At 51.5% G+C, this 12,485-nt stretch overlaps 1 long non-coding RNA gene across 4 annotated transcripts in view; it reads right to left on the bottom strand.

Moving 5' to 3' along the window:
- Positions 1–339: 339 nt before the first annotated feature.
- Positions 340–12,485, bottom strand: part of LOC133502152 (uncharacterized) — a 55,446-nt gene continuing 43,300 nt past the window's right edge. For 2 of the 4 annotated variants that reach the window (XR_009795378.1, XR_009795375.1), the window contains one exon: positions 340–730. This is a non-coding gene — a long non-coding RNA (uncharacterized LOC133502152). Of the gene's footprint in view, positions 731–7,840; positions 9,988–12,485 lie in introns of those variants that run through there. The other 2 variants (XR_009795377.1, XR_009795376.1) reach the window with 1 other exon arrangement.

Here is a 12,485-nt window from a genome sequence, read left to right as displayed (position 1 = left end):
GTATAAATGAATGAGACGTTCTTCGCTAGCATAACATTGCTACGTGCGAACGAATGCCACACTTATTCTTTGTTGAGCGATATTTAGCGATGATCGGACTGCGCAAACGTGTCGCTTTCTTGCCGGCTCGCGACCGAAGCTTAACCAGACTGTGTTCGCACGAAGATATGCCCTAAATTTGATTTTTAATACACGTCTCGTATAAATGAATGAGACGTTCTTCGCTAGCATAACACCGCTAAGTGTGAACGATTGAATGAAATCAGAAGCATGGCGTCTCTCTCAGTTAATGTATTGTATTGTATTGTATTTGCCATTTTTTACGAATTGTTTGTCTTACGTCAGCGCACGCGGCGTGACGTCACTTCGGGAGGCGTGGTTGAGTGCCCTGTCCGGAGGGGTCAATTGACTTGGCGAGCTGCGCAAGTCTGTAAGCGTTGCTTCATTGTGTACATGTGACTCCACGACATGTGTTCAAATATCTCTTGCTAACATTCCACAAGACCGCACCACAGCAATTCACGCACTCGTCCTCCAATTTCCCGGAACAAGTGTCAGAATCTCAGTTGTAACGCAAGCAATTCAGCGCTTGCGACCGCGTCGAGGAGGGCGAGGGCGACGGGCCGCGCGGTGCAGTTGCGGCCGCCGGGACCGGCGTGGTGGCACGCCGCCCTGCCCCGCGTGAGGACTCTCCGGTCCGGGATGCGTCGGCGGCACACCTCCGCTCGCCCTGGGCAAAAAAATAAAAACCCCACACTTAACGCAGCGCTTGAAGCCCAGTTCGGCTTTTCCAGCCACCCGGCGAGAGGCTGCAAACGCGGACGGAGGGAGCCCTTGAGAAACACCTCTTAAGCTTTCTTTGTGTGTAATTTATACAGAAAATACGGCGCCGGCCAAGAATCATAGCGAGCGCCTCTTTAAGCATAACAGTCGTGGCCTCTGAAAAAAAAAAAAGATCAAAGTTGGCCCCAGATGGTCAACAGTCAGATTTTCAGAATGAGTTGACTTTATTAAACATCATATCGGGGCCCCCCGGCGGCGGCGGCGGCGGGCCCGATATGATGTTTCGTGACAGATAACTGCAAAATAAACGGCCGCCTGGAAGCGGACAAAGTCGTGAGAAGCTTCCATTGACGGCCTTCATTTCAAAACAACAACAACAACAACAAAAAAGCGCAAGAGCGACGCCCCGACCGAGCCGTGAAGTCAGACTCCGCAATTGAGTTGATTTTGGACCCTTTGGACAAACCGCACAAGTCAGCCATTAGAACTTCTCAGCCGTTCCCGCCTCGGCTTGAGAACATTTCCTCGCAGGATCGCGAGCGACCTTGTCAGGCCGTTGATCCAAACCCCCCCCAAAAAATAAGGCCTCACGAGAGCAGCGTTTGGCTCTTTTTCTTCCGTCTTTCTCTCCCGGACGGCGGCAACGACACATTGTGGGAATTGGAATCAATTCCATTGGCGGGGAAAAAGTTGCAAATTCAACTACGCTCACCTCCTCCTCCTCCCGGAGCTGACGTTTGTGATTGGCTCTCTCCGGTCATGTGCCACATCGGGCCGCAGTCTCAAGCGACACATACTTTCCCAAATGAGCCGCATCTTGTGTCTTCAGCTGACATTTTGAAAAGAACTTTGGAACATTTTCATCTTTTGAATGACAACGTTGCTTTTTTTTTTTTAAAAAATCTTTTTCAAGGACGGGGCCTTGTTGGTGCATCATTCAAAATGAACTCCGGCTAATGAAAATGTCATCAAACGTTACGTTTATTTCTTCAAAATAGTCATTGTAGTAGACAACTGCATTTGCAAATTCATCTTCCCGACACAACAAAGTCCAAAGACGTCACGTAATCAATCGGACGCCGACTTTGGGCAGGAGGCGACGTCCGCTCTGGACTCGGCGCAGGGCGACATGTAAATAAACAAGCGTTGACGCCGTCTCGGGTGACGCCGCCGTTCTCCTTTCCGGAACGCGGGAGGAAGACCAAGCGGCCGGAGAAAAGGTGCAAACCGCGAGGTGGCTTCAAGGGCGCGTCCTTGGGAAAAAGGTTCTCAACTCAAAACACCTTTGGGGATTTTTTTTTTTTTTCTCCATTCGACGAGAGCAAGTTGTGCAAATGAGGTTTGTCTCCAAAGGTCAAAGTGCGCTCGAAGTTCATCACGACTTCACTTCTGACCTGCTTGAAATGTGCCGTTCTCTAACCCGTTTGGGGCTCCAAATGTCGAAATCTTTTGGGATGGGTTGCGTTTTGGCCTGTTTTACTGCCTCCCCCCCCCCCCCCCCCCCCCCCCCCCGTCCTCTGCTGCCTTTGAGACTCTTTTGCCATCCAGGCCAATATGAATAAACTCGACTCGCTTGATTTTGTTTTCCTTCTCAAAAAGGATCCTGGGACTCGTTTGAAACTAGGACTCACTCCTGACTTGCACGTTGCCGGCGAGTTAAGTGCACGTGGGTTCCGGTTTGTGGGCTTCAGAAGAGGTTCTTTCAGCCCCTGCGAAGGTCGAACCCGCCCCGGTCACTTTCCCCCCGCCGCGATCCGGCACAACATGGCGTCAGCGCCTTTTGTGCAGTCCTCCTCGGAATTCTTCCCATGAAAGCTGACACGCCGGCCCGCTCGCCCCAAGTTCAATGAGGACATTAGAAAAGTGTGCATCTGTGTTCAAAGGCCAAATCAAACGGGAAGGCTCCAAATTGTAACGGTTTCGCAAACACACACAAGCGGGCCGGGGTCCAAACGGGCGTCGGCCGGCGAGGGAGGGAGTCTCGGTTTTCTCCCGACGGACGCGCCTCCGACTCGCCGCGCATCGGATTTGGATCGTCAACGCGGAGCTATTTTGTGTGGTCGGCACACACGTGCGAGTCCGCAATCCTGCTCCGGTGCGGACAGAACTTCTGGAGTCACGACTCGTCCTAATTAGTTTGCCAATTGAATGTATCAGAATGATGAAATGATTTTATGACACACAAGTGCAAAAAAAAAAAAAAACCCAGTGTGGCAGGGTTTGGGTTCACATTTGACGCACACACGCTTGAAATTCTGTTTCAGAGTGGAACCTCTGAGGAAGCCCGAACGTTTGTTGCCATCGTAAAAGCAGTGGACATGGTGTGGGCCTTGTAATAGAAAATGTTGAACAACAAAATAATGCGAAATTCGTGACTGATAATGGGAAAAAATAATACAGACGTAAGGTTATACACAGACACGGCTTGCCAATAAGCTTAGTTGTTGTTGACTATACGGTATGCCTGCGTGTATTGTTATATTACCTGTCTACATGTGTCACTGCACCGTTTGTGCTGGAATTCGCGAAGGTTTACAGCACCGACGCTATTAGTTAGCCCGCGTTTGCATCGTTAAGCAAAACGCACTTCAAGACAAATCGAATCCCGCTTTGGCCGAGGCTGCCGAGCCGGTCCGGCGAACGGCGATCGACGCGCAGGGCGACCTCACACAGGCCGCCGCCGCCGGCGCCGGCGGCGTCTCCGGTTCACGGGAAAGGAACATTTCCGTGCTTGGCTTGGCCGCCGCTTTCGACAAGCAGACCTGCCTCCGCTCAGCTTTTCTGGCGGCGCCGTCGAACGCCGGTAGCGGACCGGGACGGCGAGAGCGGCCAAAAGCCGCCGCGAAGTGTCGGCCGTTTCCTTTCTTTTGGCGGGCGCCGGCGTTCTGAGCCTGCGGCGAGCGAGCCGCCATCAAAGAGCTCGGGCCGTGACCGGACGCCGTCGGCGGGAAGGAGACTCGGCGGCAACACGTCGTCAAGCGAGCTGCGCATTCCTCTTTTAAGTGCTCCATTTTCACGCAAGCGAGCACACCTGCAAAATGTCAGCGCGATTGAACAGCTCGGACGCGGCTCGTTATTGCAGTCGCTATGCTAGGCTACGCTAAGACTTTTTGCTCCGTCGACGCATTTTTTGTCTCTCCCCCAAACGCAATTTGCAGCTCCGTCAGCGGAGAGAATTTGACGTAATTTTCATCCCCGCAGGTGTAGCCAACGTTGACTCGCTAAGTTATTTGACTCTTCGGTGAGCTCTCAGCCCACATTCCCGGCGAAAAAGCCTCGCTCAGCTGATGTTATCGCGCATCCGACACTTCGTTACTTTCCCCGCCCGAGCCGCTTCGTGTGGGGGAAGCACTTGTCGCGGCGCTGGCACTCTTTGGGAGGGCGCCGGTACCGTCGCGCGTTCTCCCACGTTTGGCTAGTCGGGGGGCCAAATGTGCCAAAGTCAGCTGGTTTTGGCCGCCCGCTCGCTCGCCCCCTGGCGTATCCAGCTGAGCTACAAGAATTTGACACCTCTTAAGCAGCTGGACCCTTTTGGCGCGACAAGCACCACTTTGTGTTCTGTGCGCAAAAAAAAAAAAGACCGTCAGCAACATCGCACACGGTGTTTTCATCCACTTTGGCCCCCTCCCCAAGCTGCTCAATCTCCGCTCTGCCTCCTATCTGGGATTTAGCGCACACTTTGTGGTAACCTTGCTAAGTTCCCCCCCCCACCCCCCCCCAGCGCCGTGAATAAAGGCTCGTTTCTGTGCACCGCGCTTGTTTCAGACTTCAAGGACGGCTCCCTCCATCTGGCATTAAGTATCGCCGGTGCCAGTGTCGGGTTAACTGACACTCCTGCACTTAAACTAATGGCAGCGAGCAAGGCATCTCCCAGGAGGCGCTCACCTTGGAAAAAAAAAAAAAAAAAAAAAAAATCATCCCCAATCACGGCACGGCGCTCTCGCCACCCACTGGATGAGAGCGCGGCCATGAAAAGAGCGATTGTTTCAGCGTTGGGGCATACATGACTGCAAATGAAAACATGCAACGCGCGTCTTGGCTTTGGGATTTTGCCCCGTGCTCCGGTTCCAATGGCACTTTGAGGAACAGGAAGGGAGGGGGAGGGAGGGGGGGGGGGCAGAACGTCATTAGCACGCACGCAAACACGCGAGTCAGATTTTGATAGCGGGACCCCCAAGAGCTTTCTGAGACCGAGACTTTTAGGAACTGATGTGAGCCCAGAAACCGCCCCCTTGATGAAAACCAGAACGTGCTGCGTTCAAAACATCCTTCACGGGTCATAGCTGTGGGACTGCAGCTGACACCCCCCCCCCACCCCCACCCCAATGTCTTTTAAGATTCAATTTTAATATGCCAAATGGATTATAAAACTTGAAACCAACCGAGGCCACTGAGGCTTGACCTTGGTGCGGCCAGCGCGGGATCGATTCCCGGTCAGCGACGGTTGTCCGCCTTTCGCCTGAAGTTAGCTGGGACTCCCTTGTGAGGATGAGCGGCTCGGAAAATGGATGAATCCGTCATCCGTTCTGGCTGCTGAAAAAACAAATTGCCATTTTTTGGCTTTGAATGTTTTTGATGGTGCCCTGCGATTGTCTGGGCGTACCCCGCCTCCTGGGATAGGCTCCAGCACTCTGCGGGACCCTCGTGAGGATAAGCGGCAAAGAACACGGACGTATGGGTGGATGTTTTTCATGAGGAACAGCAAAAGAGCAACAGAAGACAACGCAGCGGCATGAAATTGGCTACCCGAGGTCTCGGATTAGCCCCGTAAGCCTCCAAACGTTCTTACGGGGCCGTGCAAAGATGCAAACACGCAAGGGGCTGAAACGGCACGCGGACGTTCCCCTTTACCGGAATCCTCGGCGTATCCCGCCACATCTCTCGGAACATGAACCCCCCCCCCCCCCACCCCCACCCCAATGTCTTTTAAGATTCAATTTTAATATGCCAAATGGATTATAAAACTTGAAACCAACCGAGGCCACTGAGGCTTGACCTTGGTGCGGCCAGCGCGGGATCGATTCCCGGTCAGCGACGGTTGTCCGCCTTTCGCCTGAAGTTAGCTGGGACTCCCTTGTGAGGATAAGCGGCTCGGAAAATGGATGAATCCGTCATCCGTTCTGGCTGCTGAAAAAACAAATTGCCATTTTTTGGCTTTGAATGTTTTTGATGGTGCCCTGCGATTGTCTGGGCGTACCCCGCCTCCTGGGATAGGCTCCAGCACTCTGCGGGACCCTCGTGAGGATAAGCGGCAAAGAACACGGACGTATGGGTGGATGTTTTTCATGAGGAACAGCAAAAGAGCAACAGAAGACAACGCAGCGGCATGAAATTGGCTACCCGAGGTCTCGGATTAGCCCCGTAAGCCTCCAAACGTTCTTACGGGGCCGTGCAAAGATGCAAACACGCAAGGGGCTGAAACGGCACGCGGACGTTCCCCTTTACCGGAATCCTCGGCGTATCCCGCCACATCTCTCGGAACATAAACCCCCCCCCCCCCACCACCACCACCTTCTCAATGGAAACCCAAACAACGCTCGTTGCTAAATATAGGCCTGCTCCGGGAGCCGCTTTCAACAAAGATGAGCCCTCGGGTCGAGCCCGGCGCCGGTGGTCCGCCCTTCTCTCGTGCACCGGCTCAATCCTGCGGTCCGCAACCAGCGAAAGGAGCCACTGTGCGGCTCACGCACACAAGCCGTGGCGTGTCGTCTCCCGCGACGCACGGGTGGGGTCTTGGAACCCTGCTGCTGGGGGCCATGCTGGACTTCCTCCCATTTTTCACAAATTGATACTTGCCAGTTACGAGCCATCTTTTGGTGGCGGGAGGGATTTGTTGACTCTAATTTGGGTCGAAGATATTAAGCTAGTAGGGTTAGGGAGAGCCGCCGTCGGCCATTTTGTTTTCAACGTTTGCTTGTTGTTCGAGTGGAGATGAACTGTCATGAAGTGTTTTTGGGCTTTTGCCCCCCCCCCCCCCCCCCCAAAAAAAAAAAAAAAAAAAAAGAAAAAAAGAATCCCTTGATGGGGTGAATCTGAACGTTCTGAACCACGAGTACGCTCGGGTCCACTCAAGATTTTCACATGATGCTGTTACCACCTCACCCACGGACGGCGTCTCGCCGCACTTTATCCCACAATATTTTGCCGCCTCATGGCCGTGGAAATCATTCAACATGAAAGTATGGATTTGTCACATTTGGACGCTCTAAGAAGTATACAGTACCTCTGAAATCTGGATTGCTGCATTTGCTGTCTGAAATACTCAAAAGAGTGCATCGGGATTCTGATTTGGAAACGAGATCATCACCGAGTGGAAAGAAAGAAAGAATTCCATCCAGGACATTTTCCTGGTTGAACATTTGGGCCTCGCTCGCTCGCTCGCTCGCTTTCCTTTTGCACTTTCTTGTTGTTGCCACTTTAGCAAAGTGGGCCTCGGAAATGACGGCGAAAACTCATTTCTTAGTCAAGGAGACAAACTAGTACTGCTACTGGTACAAAAGGCCACTTCTCCACAAGTACTTTTGCCACTGCCGTCTCGATACGTCGTATCCGAGGGACGCGAAGCCGCACTTTTCCGGCAAATTCCGCACAGCTGCGAGTGTCGGGCCGAAGCCCGAGCGCCATTTCAAGCGCGCCGACGGTTCTCTTCAAGTTCACGTCCTTCACAATTATTTTTTCGCTTAACCGAATTTGGAGTCTGACCAAGATCTCTGTTTTTGATAGAAAGCAGAACAAATTTCCGGAGAATTTCGGAGAATGGGCTTCAACGATCCGACCGAAAGCCTTAATGCGTCTGACATGCTCCAAGAAGCATAATGGATCAATCTCTGTGTTTAAGAAGGATTAGTGTTGAAATCGGGGCTGTTTTTCAAATCACTCTTACAGGAATCCTACACACACAAAGTAAAAGCAGGAACAGGCTTTCAAGAGCCATTTGCACCACCCTGGGGACCAAGTCCTGGGGTTACCTACCATTAGGGAAGGGGAGACGGCTTCCACAGCGCCCCCCCCCCCCCCCCCGTCTGTCGTGGGACTTGAATTCCGCCCGCACCTTTTAAACTTATTAAAAATGCTTGAAATGATCAAATCGACCATTTGAAAGTACAGCGTTCCCTGGCTAGGAATCAAAAATCCATTCAAATACCGATTACAAGGAATAGAATACCCGTACCGCTCAGTTACGCTGAGCTCGGAGATTTCCGCGTCTCGGGGGGGGGCAACCGAGAGGCGTTGACCCCATCGATTGGTTACATCTCACCCGACACGCATGGCCCCACTGATTCTTTCCTGGACACGGATCAGTCGCTCTCGTCCCGCTGCAGAAAAACAGCCCCGAGGCCCGATGTTTCCGCCCCCACGCTTCACGGTAGTGACGGTGTTCTTTCTCCCCTAAATGCGTTTTGAGCCAAAAATTTGATTCTGGTTTCATTCTCTGAATCCTCTTCAGGCTCATCCAAATGCTCTCTTGCCAACTTCAGACGGGCCTGGACATGTACTGGCTTAAGCAGAGGGACAGGATTTGAGTCCCTGGCCGGGAAGTTTGGCACCAATGGGAGCCTTTGTTACTTTGGTTCCCACTCAATACAGGTCATTCACGGGGTCCCGGGACTGTTGCTCACCGTTCTCGTGATCATTTGGTCCTCTTTCTTGTGTGGATCCCCAGATCGAGGGATCTTCTAGGCGGATTTGTATGTCTTCCATTTTCCAACAATTGCTCCCACAATTGATTTCTTCACCTGTTGCAGATTTGGTTTTTCCAGGCATGTGCAGGTCTTCATTTTGGTTCAGGCGTCCTTTGGCAGCTCTTTGGTCTCGGCCACTGTGGACTTTGGAGTGGGACTGAGGTTGTGGACAGGTGTCTTTTGTACTGATAACAAACTCAAACAGGTAACGCGTGGAGGAAAGAGGAGCCTCTTAAGGAAGACTTTACAAATCTGCGAGACCCAGAAACCTGATTTGTTTGCAGGTGGCCAAACATGAGGGTATTTTTTTTCCTGGATTTTCTTTTTCTCATTTTGTCTGTCATAGGTGAGGCATCCCTATGATGAAAATGACAGGCCTCGCTCATCTTTTCAAGCGGGGGACTAAATACTTTTTTTGCCCCACCGTGGAAGGCTGCACTTCTCTCCGACGGGAACGTTAAGTGTTAGCGGCTCGCTAAGTGGCCCATAACCGCCTGCTTGGAAACATTCAGCGAGTTAAACTAAAGCCGAAGTGACAGTATAACGACTCGGGTCAGTTCAGCGAAACTCACCAGGAAGCCGCGACTTGTCCGCTTGCGTGCGTGCGGAGAACAGACGCGCACGGAAAACCGCGGCCGCACTTGTCGTCATAGACCGCAGCGACCGATGAAAAATGCATGTTATGACTGCAGCTCGCCACACGCAGTCAGCGAGAGGCGTGACGGCCGAGTCTGTCGGCGCCCACTTCGTCGGACGCAAAGCGAAAGACAACCGAGTGGGCTGCGTTGCGATTCCGGTCAAAGGGTGCTGACATAACGACAATCGGGAGGAATTTGGGCAAATTTCCTCCCGTCAAACGAAAAGCCTGAACATTGCACGTTTGAAGAGTGGTTTTTACTCTCTGCTTGGAAAATGACGTAAATGTTAAACCGGTTTCAATATTGTCCGGTAGCTTTTACCGCAGATTTGAAAAGGACACTTTCACTTGACACACCCACCAAGTCGCACCCCCGACCGCTTCGAGCTGCACCTTCGAACGACACAAGTTTAACAAAGCGGTGGGCCCAAACCTTGCGTCTCCGTCGGACCAACCTTGCTGCAGTCTTCACAAACATTTTCAAGCGGATCTCTCAAACTGTGCGAAGAAGCCACCCTGCTTCAAACGTCATCCCGGTCCCAAAGAAACCCGGGATCTCGCGTCATTAGCACTGGCGCACCCCAAGGTTGTGTCCTCTCCCCGCTGCTCTCCTCGCTCGACACAAACGACTGCCACTCAAAGCACCTGGCTGTCAAAATCCTGACACCACAGTCATCAGCCTCATCAAAGACTGTGACGCGTCTGCGTATTCGCGGGAAGCGGAGAGACTGGAACGCAACCAGGAGCCGAATGGACTAAAGACTGTGGAGATGAGTGTGGACTTCAGGAGGCATCCTTCACCGCAGCTGCCCCTCACGCTGTCCAACTGTCTCGTCTCAACCATCAAGACTTTCGGCTTCCTGGGAATCTTACGTCTCAGAAGACCTGGAAGTGGGAGACGAACATCAACTCCATCCTCAAATAAGCCCAGAAGAGGGCGTAGCTGAGACAGTTCTACACTGCGGTCATCCAATCGGTACTCTGTACCTCCTGATGACGACGACTGTATTTTCAAATGCTGCTGTCATACTAGCGCGGCTACAACTACCGGAGACAAATTCCTCGTGTCGTTTACATACTTGTCCAATAGCGCCGGTTCCGATTCTGATTGCGGCAGACCGAGCCGCCGCTCACAGGTCACTTTTGATATTATGACGTATTTTCTACTTAATAGAGAATAATTCCGAAATGGATGTCGACGGATGAGCCCATCCAACCTGACTGTGCTGTTTTGAGAGAAACGTCACGAGACTCCGTTGCCGTGCTTGTGACCGCGGCCCACACGTTACGGTCGTACCGCAGCCCGACAACGCCGCTGTCGATAAAAAAAAAAAAAAAAAAAAAAATGGCTGCTCTCCTCCTAAAATATCGCAACACTGAGGTCAATCCCTTACCTTAAAAAAAATCAAAATAAAAACACCCTGTTGTATGATTGTTGTGTCGATTCATAATTGAATTGGTATTTTCAACACTCTGGTTTCAAAAGTGTTAATTATGATTTCAGACTCATCTTACGAGATTACTCTTAAAAAGTGTGGAAGACGATTTGATTTTGGAAAAAATTGAAATGCGATTGCTTAAAGAAAGTATTCTTTTGCTAACAAGGTCTAAATTACGTACATGGATCTCAGATCTCAAAACTGAAATGTAATTGGACGAAAACAAATCAAAGACACAATATTGATTGTCAGACCCGCATCCCGCCTCTAGAGGGCACTGTCTCTCAAAATCTGGTGTGGAAACTTACGGCGATGGAATCTGAAGACTTTCCATTTCGGGTTGCTTGAAGGGACGGTTCCTCACGTTTTTGGTTTTTGTTTTTTTTTTCGGCCAAGGGCCCTCGCACTGCAGTCCTCGTTTGCCTCACAAAACAACCTAACCGCTAAGGGGGTGTCCTGGGGGGGGGGGGATTTGAACAAAAGCGGTCCCAGAAATACTCGGGTGGCACACTTTTAATTTTGGGGCCTGGTTTGAACTAAACCTGGGGGGAGGGCACTCGGGGGGGGGTCCACGGACAGTGTTAAGGATTACTGCCCCCGCTAAACTCCGCCAGACCCAACATTGGTTCTGGCGGTCCTCACACGAGGGGGCCAAGGCCAAGCACAGTGTTAGTAGGGTACTGCCTTCCTCCTCCCCCCAGAACAAAAATCACATTAGATGGGGGGGGGGGCATTGCGTCACCAACAACAGAAGACGTCTGACCCCCACCCCCCAGCGTGTGATCTCGGTAGTCAGCAGTCAACGAGCATTTTGGCGCTGCACCGTCATTTGCTTCTCAAAGGCGACTTTTTGGGGGCTCTTTCCTAATTCCTGCCCCTCCCACCAAAGATTTCCAAGAACACGTCAGTGTCTTAATTGTTGGGAGGCCGATGCCAATTCTGACATTCTGCAGATGAATTTTGCCGATTCAAAAATTACAGCTAGGATCTTTTACTTTTTTTTTTTTTTTTTTAAACAATTACAGTATTTCTTCCTTACTATTTGTTTAACTTTATTACAGGCAGAAAAATTGTTAGCCTATTTGCAGATTTTTTGTTTGAATTTTATGACCTTTGTCTAATGTAGTAACAACGTAGTAATATCAATAAGTTTTTTTTTTTTAGATCCGGCTGATTCATCAGGCTGGCGATCAATCAGTCGGAGCCTGATCAAAACAACATCAGCGGAGCAAAGCCCGCAGCGGTCCCGGCAGGCCCTTTCGGGCTCGGCTGTGCCGATTCGCGACGACGGACGGCCGCTTTGCGTTCAGCGTGTTTGACTTTGCCGCGAATGTCCACATTCCCCGAAGCCGCCGCGGCCACAAAAGCGGCTCGCCGCCTCGTTGGACGGAGGAAACTTTGCCACTAAAATAGATTTCAATAAATTTGAATTTCCGCAGCCACGTAACCCCCAACGTCTCGAGATGGCAATGAATTAGCAAACAAAGAATTCCCTCCCATTCCTCTTAACTGAATGAATTACTCGCGACCACGCAAGGAAAACAAAAGACGGCCAGTTTATGTTCTTGCGGTGGGCTCCTTTCAACGCCACGATTCTTCACTCACACGCCCTTCAAAAGCTCCTCAATCAACGCGACGGCCGGCGCCGGCCTTCCGTTCCGACAGCAGCTCAAATACAAGATTCCGTCCTTTTTCCAGGACGCTTATCCTCGCCAGGGTCGCGGGACTGCTGGAGGGAGGCGGGGCACACCCTGAATGGCAGGGCACAGAGAAACAAACAACCATTCGCATTCTCATTCCCACCTACGGGCAATTTAAAGGGGCCACCTGACGCATTTGTTTGGGGATGTCGCAAGAAGCCGGAGTGGCCACCAGGGGAAAAGCCACTCGGGCGGGGCCTAAAATTCATTCATTGGAGACTCTAAATTGCCCATAGGTGAAATT

Source organism: Syngnathoides biaculeatus, chromosome 6, assembly GCF_019802595.1.
Source record: "Syngnathoides biaculeatus isolate LvHL_M chromosome 6, ASM1980259v1, whole genome shotgun sequence".
Classification (NCBI taxonomy): domain Eukaryota; kingdom Metazoa; phylum Chordata; class Actinopteri; order Syngnathiformes; family Syngnathidae; genus Syngnathoides; species Syngnathoides biaculeatus.
This window is presented reverse-complemented; position numbering and strand designations above follow the sequence as displayed.